Source organism: Canis lupus, chromosome X, assembly GCF_011100685.1.
Source record: "Canis lupus familiaris isolate Mischka breed German Shepherd chromosome X, alternate assembly UU_Cfam_GSD_1.0, whole genome shotgun sequence".
NCBI lineage: Eukaryota > Metazoa > Chordata > Mammalia > Carnivora > Canidae > Canis > Canis lupus.
The window spans coordinates 814,607-825,518 of record NC_049260.1 but is presented as its reverse complement, the minus strand read 5'-3'; the positions used below and the strand labels follow the sequence as shown (position 1 = coordinate 825,518).

The following is a 10,912-nucleotide window of genomic DNA, read 5'->3' as shown; positions in this document are numbered from 1 at the left end:
TGTTCATCTATCTCTTGTTCATTCACGGGCCTCCAGACACAGCTTAAGAGGTTAGATGATAAGGTTTTTCCTCTCTAAGGTCCTTAGAATGCAACCAAGGGTGTGTGTGTACTAGGTGACGAGTGAGTGAAAGACACGGACTGAATCCGGGGGGCGCTGTTTCCATGGTGACATCCATTTAAGGGGCAAATCCACATCTTTCACTGTAGTCCCTCATGGAAGGGGAGAGATCAAAATGAAAGCAGGTGCAGAAAAGACAGCTATTATAGATTCCTCCTCATACGTGAGACTCAGTGTGTAGATTTTACTCTCACTGTACAAAGCAGGGTGAAGGGCTCCTATAGTTGGGATTAATCCCAAATAGGCTATTTTGGAATAAGGATCATTTTGAGCATCTGGCACCTGAGAATGGACATGGGAATAACACATATGCTGATTCCATGGTCACGTCCCCGAAATTTATCGGCCTCAGAAGCTGAAATCCACATTTCTTTGTCGAGACGTCTCCTCAATTTTCCAGCCTTTTAGAAAAAATGGCACAAAAACTCCCTAGTCCATCCACTTCTTTGGGGGTTTACTTCTCTCCTGTGAATCTTCATTTAGGTAAAAAAAAGTTGAACCGGGAACAAATCTGTAGATCTTTTCTTCTGAAAAATCTGACACTCGTCAGTTTAATTTGCACATCCCTACCCCTGAACCTGAGAGGGTAGAGGAAATGTTTTTTTTTTTCCCCAACAACAGCAATAGGAGTGGAACTCAAGAGGAGGCAGGAGACGTAAGAGTCATCTCACAGGACAATTCAAGGTTTGCAAGGAGCCAAGCCATAAGGCACGAGCCATGAACACTCACCTGTGGGGGTTGCGAGGTGGGAGAGCCGAGCGGGGTATATATTACGCATTCTTGCTCACTCACATTTCTTATGTAATTCCAGCTTAACATTTTCTTCCTTGAATCTAGCTGCATGTTTATAATAGGAGATACGTTTTCTTGTGCTGCAATTAAAAAAATATTAATAAACACTTAGTAGGAATTAGAACCTGCTCCCCTCCCCACCCCTTGCAAGTGATGTTATAGTTACAGGTGAGAGGGGAGACGTTCTGCAAACACCAGGTGGGGATTGTCATATCGGTTTACTGAGGCCAGATTCACATAACGTAAAATGAACGATTTCAAAGTGACATATACAAGCCCATGAAAGGATGCCCAGAAAAAAGAAAAAAAGGAAAAAAAGATGCTCAGAACCATCAGTTATCAGGGAAATGAACATCAAAACCACAACGAGATATCACTTCATACCCCTAAACTTAGCTTTAGTAATAATAATTTGAAAAATACAGAAAATAATCTGAAAAATACAAGTTAGCTATTGTAATAATGTGAAAAATATAGAAAATAATTTTAAAAGTACACAAAAGAAAAAAGATAAAAAATAAAAATACACAAAAGTATAGCAAGAATCATTGCTTAGCTAAAGTGCAGGAAACTTAGCTATAGTAACAATAATTTGAAAAATACACAAAATTAAGTATAGTAATAGTTATTTGAAAAATACAAAAAATAATTTGAAAAACAGACAACTTAGGTACAGCAATAATAATTAGAAAAATAGAAAAAATAATTTGAAAAGTACGGAAAAGTTAGCTATATTAACAGTAATTTTAAAAATGCAAAAAATAATTTGAAAAATACAGAAAAGTTAAGTATAATAATAATAGTTTGAAAAATACAGAAAAAGGGGCACCATGGTGGGTCAGTCAGTTGAATGTCTACCTTCAGCTCAAGTCATGATGTCAGGGTCCTGGAATCCAGCCCCGTGTCAGGCTTCCTGCTCATAGGGGAGTCTCGTTCTCCCTCTCCCTCTTGTCCCTCCCCCTGCTTGTGCTTTCTCTCTTGCTCTCTCTCTCAAAATAAATAAATAAAAATCTTAAAAAAGGGAAAGGAAAGTACAGAAAATAATTAGAAAAATACAGACAAGTTAGGTATAGCAGTAATAATTTGAAAAATACACAAAATAATTTGAAAAAAATACACAAAAGTTGAGTAATAATCATTTGGAAAACAGAAAAATACAGAAAAGTTAACTAGAGTCATAATAATTTGAAAAATATAGAAAATAATGTAAAAAATACAGACAAGTCAGATATAGGAATAATAACTTGAAAAATACAGAAAAGAAAGAAACTAATTTGAAAAATACCAAGAAGTTATCTATAGTAATGATAATTTTAAAATTACAGAAACTGATCCTTAAAATACAGAGAAATAAAAATATTTTAAAAATCTTAAAATACAGAAAAAAATTAAATACAGGAAAAAATTTTAACATGGAAAAAATGTCTAGAAAAAATTTAAAATCACAAGGCAGGCTGTGCAGAAATTGGGGCCCTCTGTATCTTCCCAGAGGGAATGCAAAGTGGGGCTTCCCTCCCAGGCCTTCAGGATAGGTCAGGGGATGGGCTATGCCCTTTGGGGTGGGGCTGATGCAGCACCTTGACCAAGAAGAAAACTGCCATAGTGAGGACAAGTGCAAAATGACCAGGAGGACTTTAATTTTCCCTATTAGGGGGAAAAAAAACAAAGAAGGACCAATTAATTTACAACAACAAAGCCAAGAATAGACAACAGGGGACAAACAGTCTCTCCAAAAAACGGTGTGGGAACAGCGGCAGCCACTTACAAAAAAGTGGAAGCAGACCACTAACCAGATCCACAAAAAAATTAACTCCAACTGGATTAAAGACTCACAGGTACAACCCGAATCTACAAAACTCCTAGGCAAGAAAAAACCCCATAAAAACAAAAAGCCCAGGTTGCTGGGTGCCTGGACATTGGTCTTGGCATGAATTTTTTTTTTTTTTTATTTGACACTGAAATCAAAGGCTACAAAAGTACAAAGAGATGCGTGGCTCTTCATAGAGGGGCTACATGAGCGTCAACAATGCGGAATAGCTAGCTGAGGGTCTGGGGCGTCTGTGAAATGTGATGATCAGAGAAGTGAACGCCCGTTTCCGGGGAGGAGAGGAGCCCAACTTCCCGGGCAGCTGGCTCCCAACACGGTGAGCTTTCTCTCCCTGTGTGTGCGCTCTCTTTGGTGGGTCGCCCTGCGGTAAGATTTCTACGTTCTCTAGCGTCTTTGGGGAGAGGTTCTGTGGGTTGGGAGGATATTTTTCTGTTTCTAAAATATTTTTTAAAAAGAATTTCTGTATTTATTTGAGAGAGAGGAAGAGAGAGAGAGCAGCGGTGGGGGACGGCGGGGGAGACTCCATGCTGAGATCATGACCTGAGCCAAAATCAAGAGTCGGATTCTTAACCAACCGTGCCATCTCGGCAGGTCCGAGATTTTTGCTTTTTAATAAGGTTTTCCCAGGACAGGCAGAAAAGCCGACACCCCAGCTGGGCTTGGGGTTTGGGGATAGGATTTTCTCCCTGATTGTGCCAGATGAACATCCGCTGACAGTTTGGTTTCCACAAGGACCCCTTCTCTTACCAGGGCAGGGGTAGAGGATGGGGAGATGCATAGATGCATCAGGTCTGGGGGAGGGCCTTTTGTCCTCTTCCAGCATTAGGGGGACCCTGCCCAGACGCCCCCACCACCTGCCAGCACCTACCCGGCTGTGGTTCTCTGCAGCACACTGAGCTCAGGAGGACCAGAAAGCTCACCAGATCCAGCGTAGTCGCCATGGCCCAGCCCCAATGCTGCACCTGAAGAGGAGGAGACCTCAGGTCAGAGGGTCAGATTCCAGGTGGGGCAGGAACCCTCCATTCTCAGAACCCCTCCATGCCCCTGGGGCCGTCAGGTGTCAGGAGCAAGTTCTTGGGCTGGGGGGCATCCCGTGCCCTATGTGGTCAAACCACTGGGTGTGTCCACCATCCTATTTCCACATGCCTGGTCCCCCCTACAAAGTGACAGCCCCTCTGAAACCCTCCTGGAGCCCCCTTCAAGGCATCAGGACACTCAAGGTGCATTATCCACGATGACTACCAACGTGGGATCGAACTCACTTTTCCCACCAGACTGGACTTTTTCCTGCAACCCAGCATCACCATGGCCATTGCGGGTCTAGACCACATCCCCGCCCCTGGGCCGCTGTGTGGGGACCCACTCTGAACCCCGCCATGCATATTGGGGTTATTTGAGGTTGTGCCTCTTGCAGTAGGTGGTTCAGGGGCAGGGGAGGTGAGGCCTCCATGAAAAAGAAGGAATGTGTGATGAGGATACTGCTCCACGGCATCCACTTTGGGGTATGAGGCAGCTCTGTCTGGCTGAAGACAGAACACCTTTATTAATCATATTATTATTATTACTATTATTATTGAGAAAGAAACAGAGATCAAAAGAGCCAGGAGTTAGGGGCGGAGAAAAAAGAATCTCAAGCAGACCCCACGCTGAGCACAGAGCAATGCAGGGCTCCATCTCATGACCTTGAGATCATGACCTGAGCTGAAACTGCGAGTCTAACTCTTAACCAACTGAGCCGCCCAAGTGCTCTCAGGATGGAATACGTTTGCAGAAAGAGCCAATAGGAGCCCAGAGGCCACCAGCGAGTCGGGGTGCACATCATTACAGTGTTTCCGGCCCTTTCCAGGGATGTGCGCCCACCTCCTGGGATGATGGAAGCCATTTATTTCCCTACCTGGGGGAAGCAGGTAAACTCCTTCCTGCTCTGTGTCTCATTACCAAGCGGGAGGTCTTCCTACATAAGACAGACCAAGGGAGGAGGCCGGGGAAAAGAGAAAATCAGGGAGGAGAGGTTGAAGGGCAGGAAAAATCGTTTCCCTCTAACCTCTTAGATCTGCACCCGATGCCCACAAATTACGTGGATAAAAAGATTTAACAGAAAACCCAGCATTTACGCCATATATATATATACGCATGGGAGTCCAGCAAGGAAAATGCAGCTCAGGGAGGCAGCCAGATGGTCAGCGAGTTTAATAAACCTTTTTTTTTTTTTTTTTAAACCATTTTTGATTCAATGTCAGAAAATGGGTTTCTGGCTCCTGAATGGGGAAGGACAGTTATATGGAAAGGGGCAGCAGGAAACGTGTGGCACGTCCGGGGGCGGTCTTGTTCATTAGCATCTCCGAGACCATAAGAAGTCTCTGAGCGTCATTGTCTTCTCAGTGTGGGGAGCATCTTTGTCCTTCTCTGTGTGTCTCGTGAACTCATAGATACAGTCTTAAAACAAAATATAAAATAAAATAAAATAAAATGATAAAATAAAATAAAATGATAAAATAAAATGAAATAATAAAATAAAATAAATGAAATGAATAATAAATAAATAAAATAAATAATAAATAAAATAAATAAAATAAAATAAATAAATAAAATAAATAATAAAATAAAATAAAATAAAATAAAATAAAATAAAATAAAATAAAATAAAATAAAGAAGGTCCGTGTATGGACGTACATTTCCTCCAGGAAGGGAAATGAATCTCCTGTATTTTCTGGCAGCTAGGGAGGCATCCAGAACTATTTGTGCTCCTGCTGGTTCTCAGTGGCCTGTGGTCTGAAATCATCTGTATGGCCAAGAGGTACATTTTGGGGGGCCTGTGGTGATGCCCTTCAAGGCATGAAGTGTATATGAGCTCAGCGTGTGGAGGGGTGCTGTGCCCTGGCCCCCAGTGGAGGCCACTCCTTGTTCTTAGTGCACCTGCTATGGGTCAGGCCCTGGCGCCGGGGATGGTCTGCCTGACGGCGGTGGCTCTCAGACGCCTCCCTCCATCCCTTGCCATGCCCCCGATGGCCCTCACCTACTCTACAGTCGCCACCGAGACTTTTCCCCACGAGGAAGGAAGCACAGCGACACATGAGGGCTGCGGTGGGGACGTCTGAGGTCTGTCCCAGAGTCTCACACCCAGGGCAGGAAGAACCAACGTGCCGCGGCCCAGGGAAGTGAGCCCTTTGGGGCACAAGGTCTGCGCGGGGTCAGTCTCTGTGTCAATGTTGAGCACAGAACGGCCACGGAGAACCTCAGGGGCGGCTGCTCGAGAAGCTCTGAGGAGACAGACACGGGCAACCAGGCCCCGCCATTGTGTCCCAAAGGGGCATTATCACCCCCCGGAGCTGCCGTTGTGGCCGAGAGGCAGATGTGTCCCTTCTCCAAGAACGGGTGTCCTCGGGGGCTCTGTGGTGACCCACTGAAATGCACCTGTTGAAACCCTTACTCCATGACTTCAGGATGGGGCTGCATTGGGATATTCGGTCTTTAAAGAGGGGATTTAGGTGAGGTCTGTATGGTGCGCCCCGATCATAGGATCAGGGAACGATGTGCAGAGAGCGATGAACATGTGAGGACACAGGGAGAACACGGCGTCTACACGCCCGGGACAGAGGCCTCGGGGGGAACCAGCCTCGGCCTCCGTGGGGACCCACCCTGGGGACAGGTCAGCCTACAGACGCAGCCAGAGGAGCTGGGCACCCGGATGGGGCGTTTGCCTTTTAATGACTTTTTAAATTTTGCATTAAGTACAGCAGCTTTGCACATCGTCATCGCCCTTCTCATGGCGTTGACCCAACCACGTGCCCCGTCGTTCCTTCCGCGTGTCTTAGTAACCAACAGGCTTCCGACCCCAGTGTCCTCATCACATGGAACATATTAAAATGTAATTAGAAGGGATTCCTTTTATTTAGTCCTAAATGCAGCATTGGCCTCATTTCTCTCCCGCGTTCTCCAAGGATGTGTCCCCAGGCTTCAGGGCCCTAGGTCCGACCTCTGGCCACTGGCTGCAGGTGGCACCTTCTGCGAGCCTTCTGCGTTGGGAACAAGGGTGCTTGCCTCGGGGCATGACTCCCCCCACCCCGTTTCATACCAGGCTCATCTATGCCCTTTGGTTTGGGGTTCCAGCTCCCAGGTAGGAAGATCTGAGCTGTTGATCGGGGTGGCAGGGACACTCTGAGTGCTCACCCATCGCCGGGGGCTGCACATCACAGCCTCGTCCAGCTCAGGCTGGAGCTACTTGGCTTCTGCGCTATGCTTCTCAGGCCACAGCATTTCTGGGGACCCCCCCTCCCTCCACCACCCTGTCCCGCCTGCAGGTGCAAGGGGAAGGCAGGTTATGCACCCCGTGTAGACCCAGGGGCCAACTTAACCGTGCACCTGTCAGACCCGTCGGTATCAAAGACCAAGCCTTGGTCACTTGAATGCTTAAAAACCCCCAAAGTGGGCAGTCTGGGTGGCTCAGCGGTTTAGCGCTGCCTTCGGCCCAGGGCGTGACCCCGGGCCCACGTCGGGCTCCCGGCATGGAGCCTGCTTCTCCCTCTGCCTGTGTCTCTGCCTTTCTCTCTCTCTCTGTGCGTCTCATGAATGAGTAAATAAAATCTCTTAAAAAAATCCCAAAGGAATATTGGGTGCTTCCCCAGAAGGACGTACGCCCTGTAGACAGTGGGGAGACACCCCGAGCATTTCGCTCGCAGACACCCACCAGACAGACCTCTTGTGAGTTTCGTAAAGTGATGCTCACACCGCTGGTTCTCATCTGGGCACCGTGGGGATGCTCATCCCCTCCACACGCCCTCCGTCTGCTCCATGAGTGATATACCCCCCTATACCCACCCACGGCGCTGGTTTCCCCTCCCATCCGGCGCCCATCCTGCTGTAGGATCTCACAAACCCCACAGCCCTAGAGATGCACAAAACATCAGCTTACTGGTCAGCGAGGTTTCTGGAACGTCCTCGGACCGCTCCGGCGCTTTCAGAAGGTGCTGTGGACAGGCGGCACCAGAAGGGGTGCTCGGGACGGCGGGACGGAACCGTGGTCCCCGCGGGGATGAGCTCAAGAAGCCTGGTCAAGAGCCTGCTCTCTATGGACTCCCACTCACAATTCATCCCCACGTCAGCGTTTGGAGAGAAGCGCCTTATCTGCCATCAGCCGTGTCCTCCTTCTCAATGAGTGGCTGGGCCGGGGTTATCTCCCCGGCGCGCAGGAAGTGCTCCAACCCCCAGCACCATCTTTCTCAAGCGCCAAGCTGGCCCTTTGCTTTTTATCAGCATCTCGGGGTTCCTCTTTTTTTGCAGCGGGGGTGTCTCCAGCCGTCATCCCACCTGTTCCCTCTGGGATCATCAGGGGGAACCAGGGTTTCCATGCTCTGTGTCACGTTCTGGAGTCTTCCAACCCCCGTGTCCATGGGCACATCGCTCCCGTCCATTCACTGGGAGGGTGTGGCCCTATCCGTGGGCTGAGCTATCCCAGACATTGTGCGTGATTCTGGTGCTGGTTTATGTCCTCGAGGCCCCTCCGGAGGGGACGCCAGTGCTTCCATGCCTCCATGCCTGGAATATCTCCCCTTGGATGGGAGTAGTCCTTATCACTATGGGAGCATGAGTCCTTCTGTGACCACCCTACTGCCGGTGCCTGGTTGGAGGGATCGGGCTGGAGAGCTTGGGAAATAGTGTTCTTCCTCATAGGATCACCATGACGCAAAGGGGATGACCGTTCCTTGTGTTTCTCCTCCTACAACTATGGTGCCCTTTTGGATGTTATCTCATGAGATAGGCTCATCCCCTTCTTTGCTTTTGTCAAACACCATGTCATCCTGTGGTGTAGACGAGGAGAGTTCCCAGACGCCACGTGAAGGGAATGCCTGGTTGCAATACAGCTCTTGGGATGCAGAGCTCTGGAACTGCTTGGCTTTGTTGCATCTCCAGCTCCAAACGATGCCCGCCGTAGGCAATGGGTCACCATCGGATGGGCTACGTCTTCCCACGAGTCAGACTCCTGCTGTTTATCTCAGGCGCAGGTGGCTCTTGCACACCCACATGCAAAAGTAAGAAAAAAAAAGCAAAAGTAGGTTTCTAGAAAACCGACCATGCTGGTAGGGAAGGCTCTGTCTCTGGTCCCATTTGGAAGAGGATGTGCTTCATGACTGTGGATTCTATGTGGCGCCTCCTGCAGCGAGCTCCACGCAGGGTGCTCCTCTGCCTGTGTCTCTCACGCCGACAGCAGCGAAGGTGAACGGGCAGGCGGAAGGATGGGCTCTGCTCATTTACAGCGAGTCCTCTGTTTTATAATCACACCGATGTTGATCGCAGATCGACGCCTGTGCCGTATTGTGGTGTCGTCCGAGTCACGGGCGATGGGGAGGGACAAAGGAATGAGAAAGTTGCTTGCTGTCAGGGAGCTGATGCTCTAGGGCCAACGATGGGAACCTGGAGGAAAATGTCAGGTGCGCTGGGGGTGCTGAAGTGAACAGGGAACAAGGCAGGAGCAGGGCACCCGCAGGAGCAGGGGTGTGAGGATGCTCCGACAAGGTCTGTTCCAGTGGGACATGGTCCAGGGCACACCTGGATGAATCAACGGAGCATGTGGAAGATTTTGGGGGGCAGAGGAGGCACAGGTGCAAAAGCCTTGAGGCAGTGGTGAGCTCGGGGTGGTGTAGGCCCGTGAGGTTCTAGAACAGAGGGAGCCGTCAGGAGTGCAGAGCATGGCACACAGCGCAGGCTTGCGGGGTCCTTCTGAGCTTCATGGCAGAAGTCTGGGCAGCAGGTCACGTGGTCAAAGTTTCCCCACCCCCAACCCTGCAATTCACCTGGTGGTGGGGCCTGCGGGGATGGGAGGAGCCATGCGCCCCGCTGGGTGATTGATACGTGATCCCAGTTTGCAACCGTCTGGTCAGAGTGGATGCCAAGAGGTCGGACCCCTTGAACAACCCGTCTGATGCTCCCGACTGGAGAAGTAGAGCTCACGAGACACCTTCCGTGGGGAGGTTTTGCTGATCGATTTTTCAGTATCTGCGTGTTTTCATCCTGAAAGGACACTTGTGATGGGGGTCCACTTGTTAGGCCACGCAGCTCTTGAGACTTCTGATATTAAAAAAAAAACAAAAAGATACAAAGGGAAATAACCAGGGATCTCCCGGTGCCACGGCTGGGTGAGGGAGGGGAAACATGGTGGCTTGTCACCCAGCTTTCAGTGCATTTCGCTCCACTTTCTACAAAGAATGGGCACAACTAGAACATTATTCAATATATCTAAGGATTCAGCATGACACCTTAACCATTCTAGTAATCATTGGTCCCTCAAAGTCTGGGTGACGCCTTGCACCCCCTGGGTTCAAAATGTGTGCATCCAGCTACGCCCAGATTATTTTCATGAACACACACGCGACAGTTCTGCTGGTGTATTTTGTTTTTAATTTGATGATCTCCATCCATTTGCTTTTCTCTGGCTTATTTAAAAAATTTTTTTTTTAAAGATTTTATTTATTTATTCATTCATGAGAGATACAGAGAGAAAGAGGCACAGACACAGGCAGAGGGAGAAGCAGGCTCCCTGAGGGGATCCTGATGTGGGACTCGATCCCAGGACCCTGGGGTCACAACCTGAGCTGAAGGCAGATGCTCACCTGCTGAGCCACCCAGGTGTCTCAGTTAATTAATTAATTAATTAATTAATTAATTAATTAATTAATTTTTTAAAGCAATCTCAACCTCTACTGTGGGGCTTGAACTCACAACTGTGACATTGAGCATCATGTGCCCTACTGACGGAGCCAGGCAGGTGCCCCCAAATCGGTCCCTTCATTAGAGATGGAGAAGCAGAGTTCCTAAGGTGGGGACCACCTGTTGTAGGTCTTAGACCTGATTTATGAAACTCAGGGGTGGGGACAGTCTAGGCCATCGTGGCGGTGACAGGTCTCCCTTGCAAGACTGTGAGTCCTGCCCCAGAAGAAGAACACGGGGTGGGGGGGCCAGGCTGGTTGAGTCACGGGGATGGTGAGTCACAGATTCCACATCCAGTGTCCCCTCTGCGTCTGTCCAGCCACCTCGGAGGGACCAGGGACCCCAGTGCGGCCCCCGAAGGCAGCAAATGTCACCAACTGTGGGGGGTTCTTGGTATCAGGAGGTCAGGGTAAGGGAGGGGCTCCCCAAGACCCTCATATTCAGGAGGTCAGGGTAAGGGAGGGGCT

General features: G+C 48.9%; 1 long non-coding RNA gene across 1 annotated transcript; it reads right to left on the bottom strand.

The window, feature by feature from the left end:
• Nucleotides 1-853: 853 nt before the first annotated feature.
• Nucleotides 854-7,820, bottom strand: LOC119878013. Its single transcript, XR_005385885.1, has 3 exons — nt 7,654-7,820; nt 3,609-3,702; nt 854-992 (listed from the first exon to the last, which is right to left on the bottom strand). It is a non-coding gene; the product is annotated as an uncharacterized LOC119878013 (long non-coding RNA).
• Nucleotides 7,821-10,912: the final 3,092 nt, after the last annotated feature.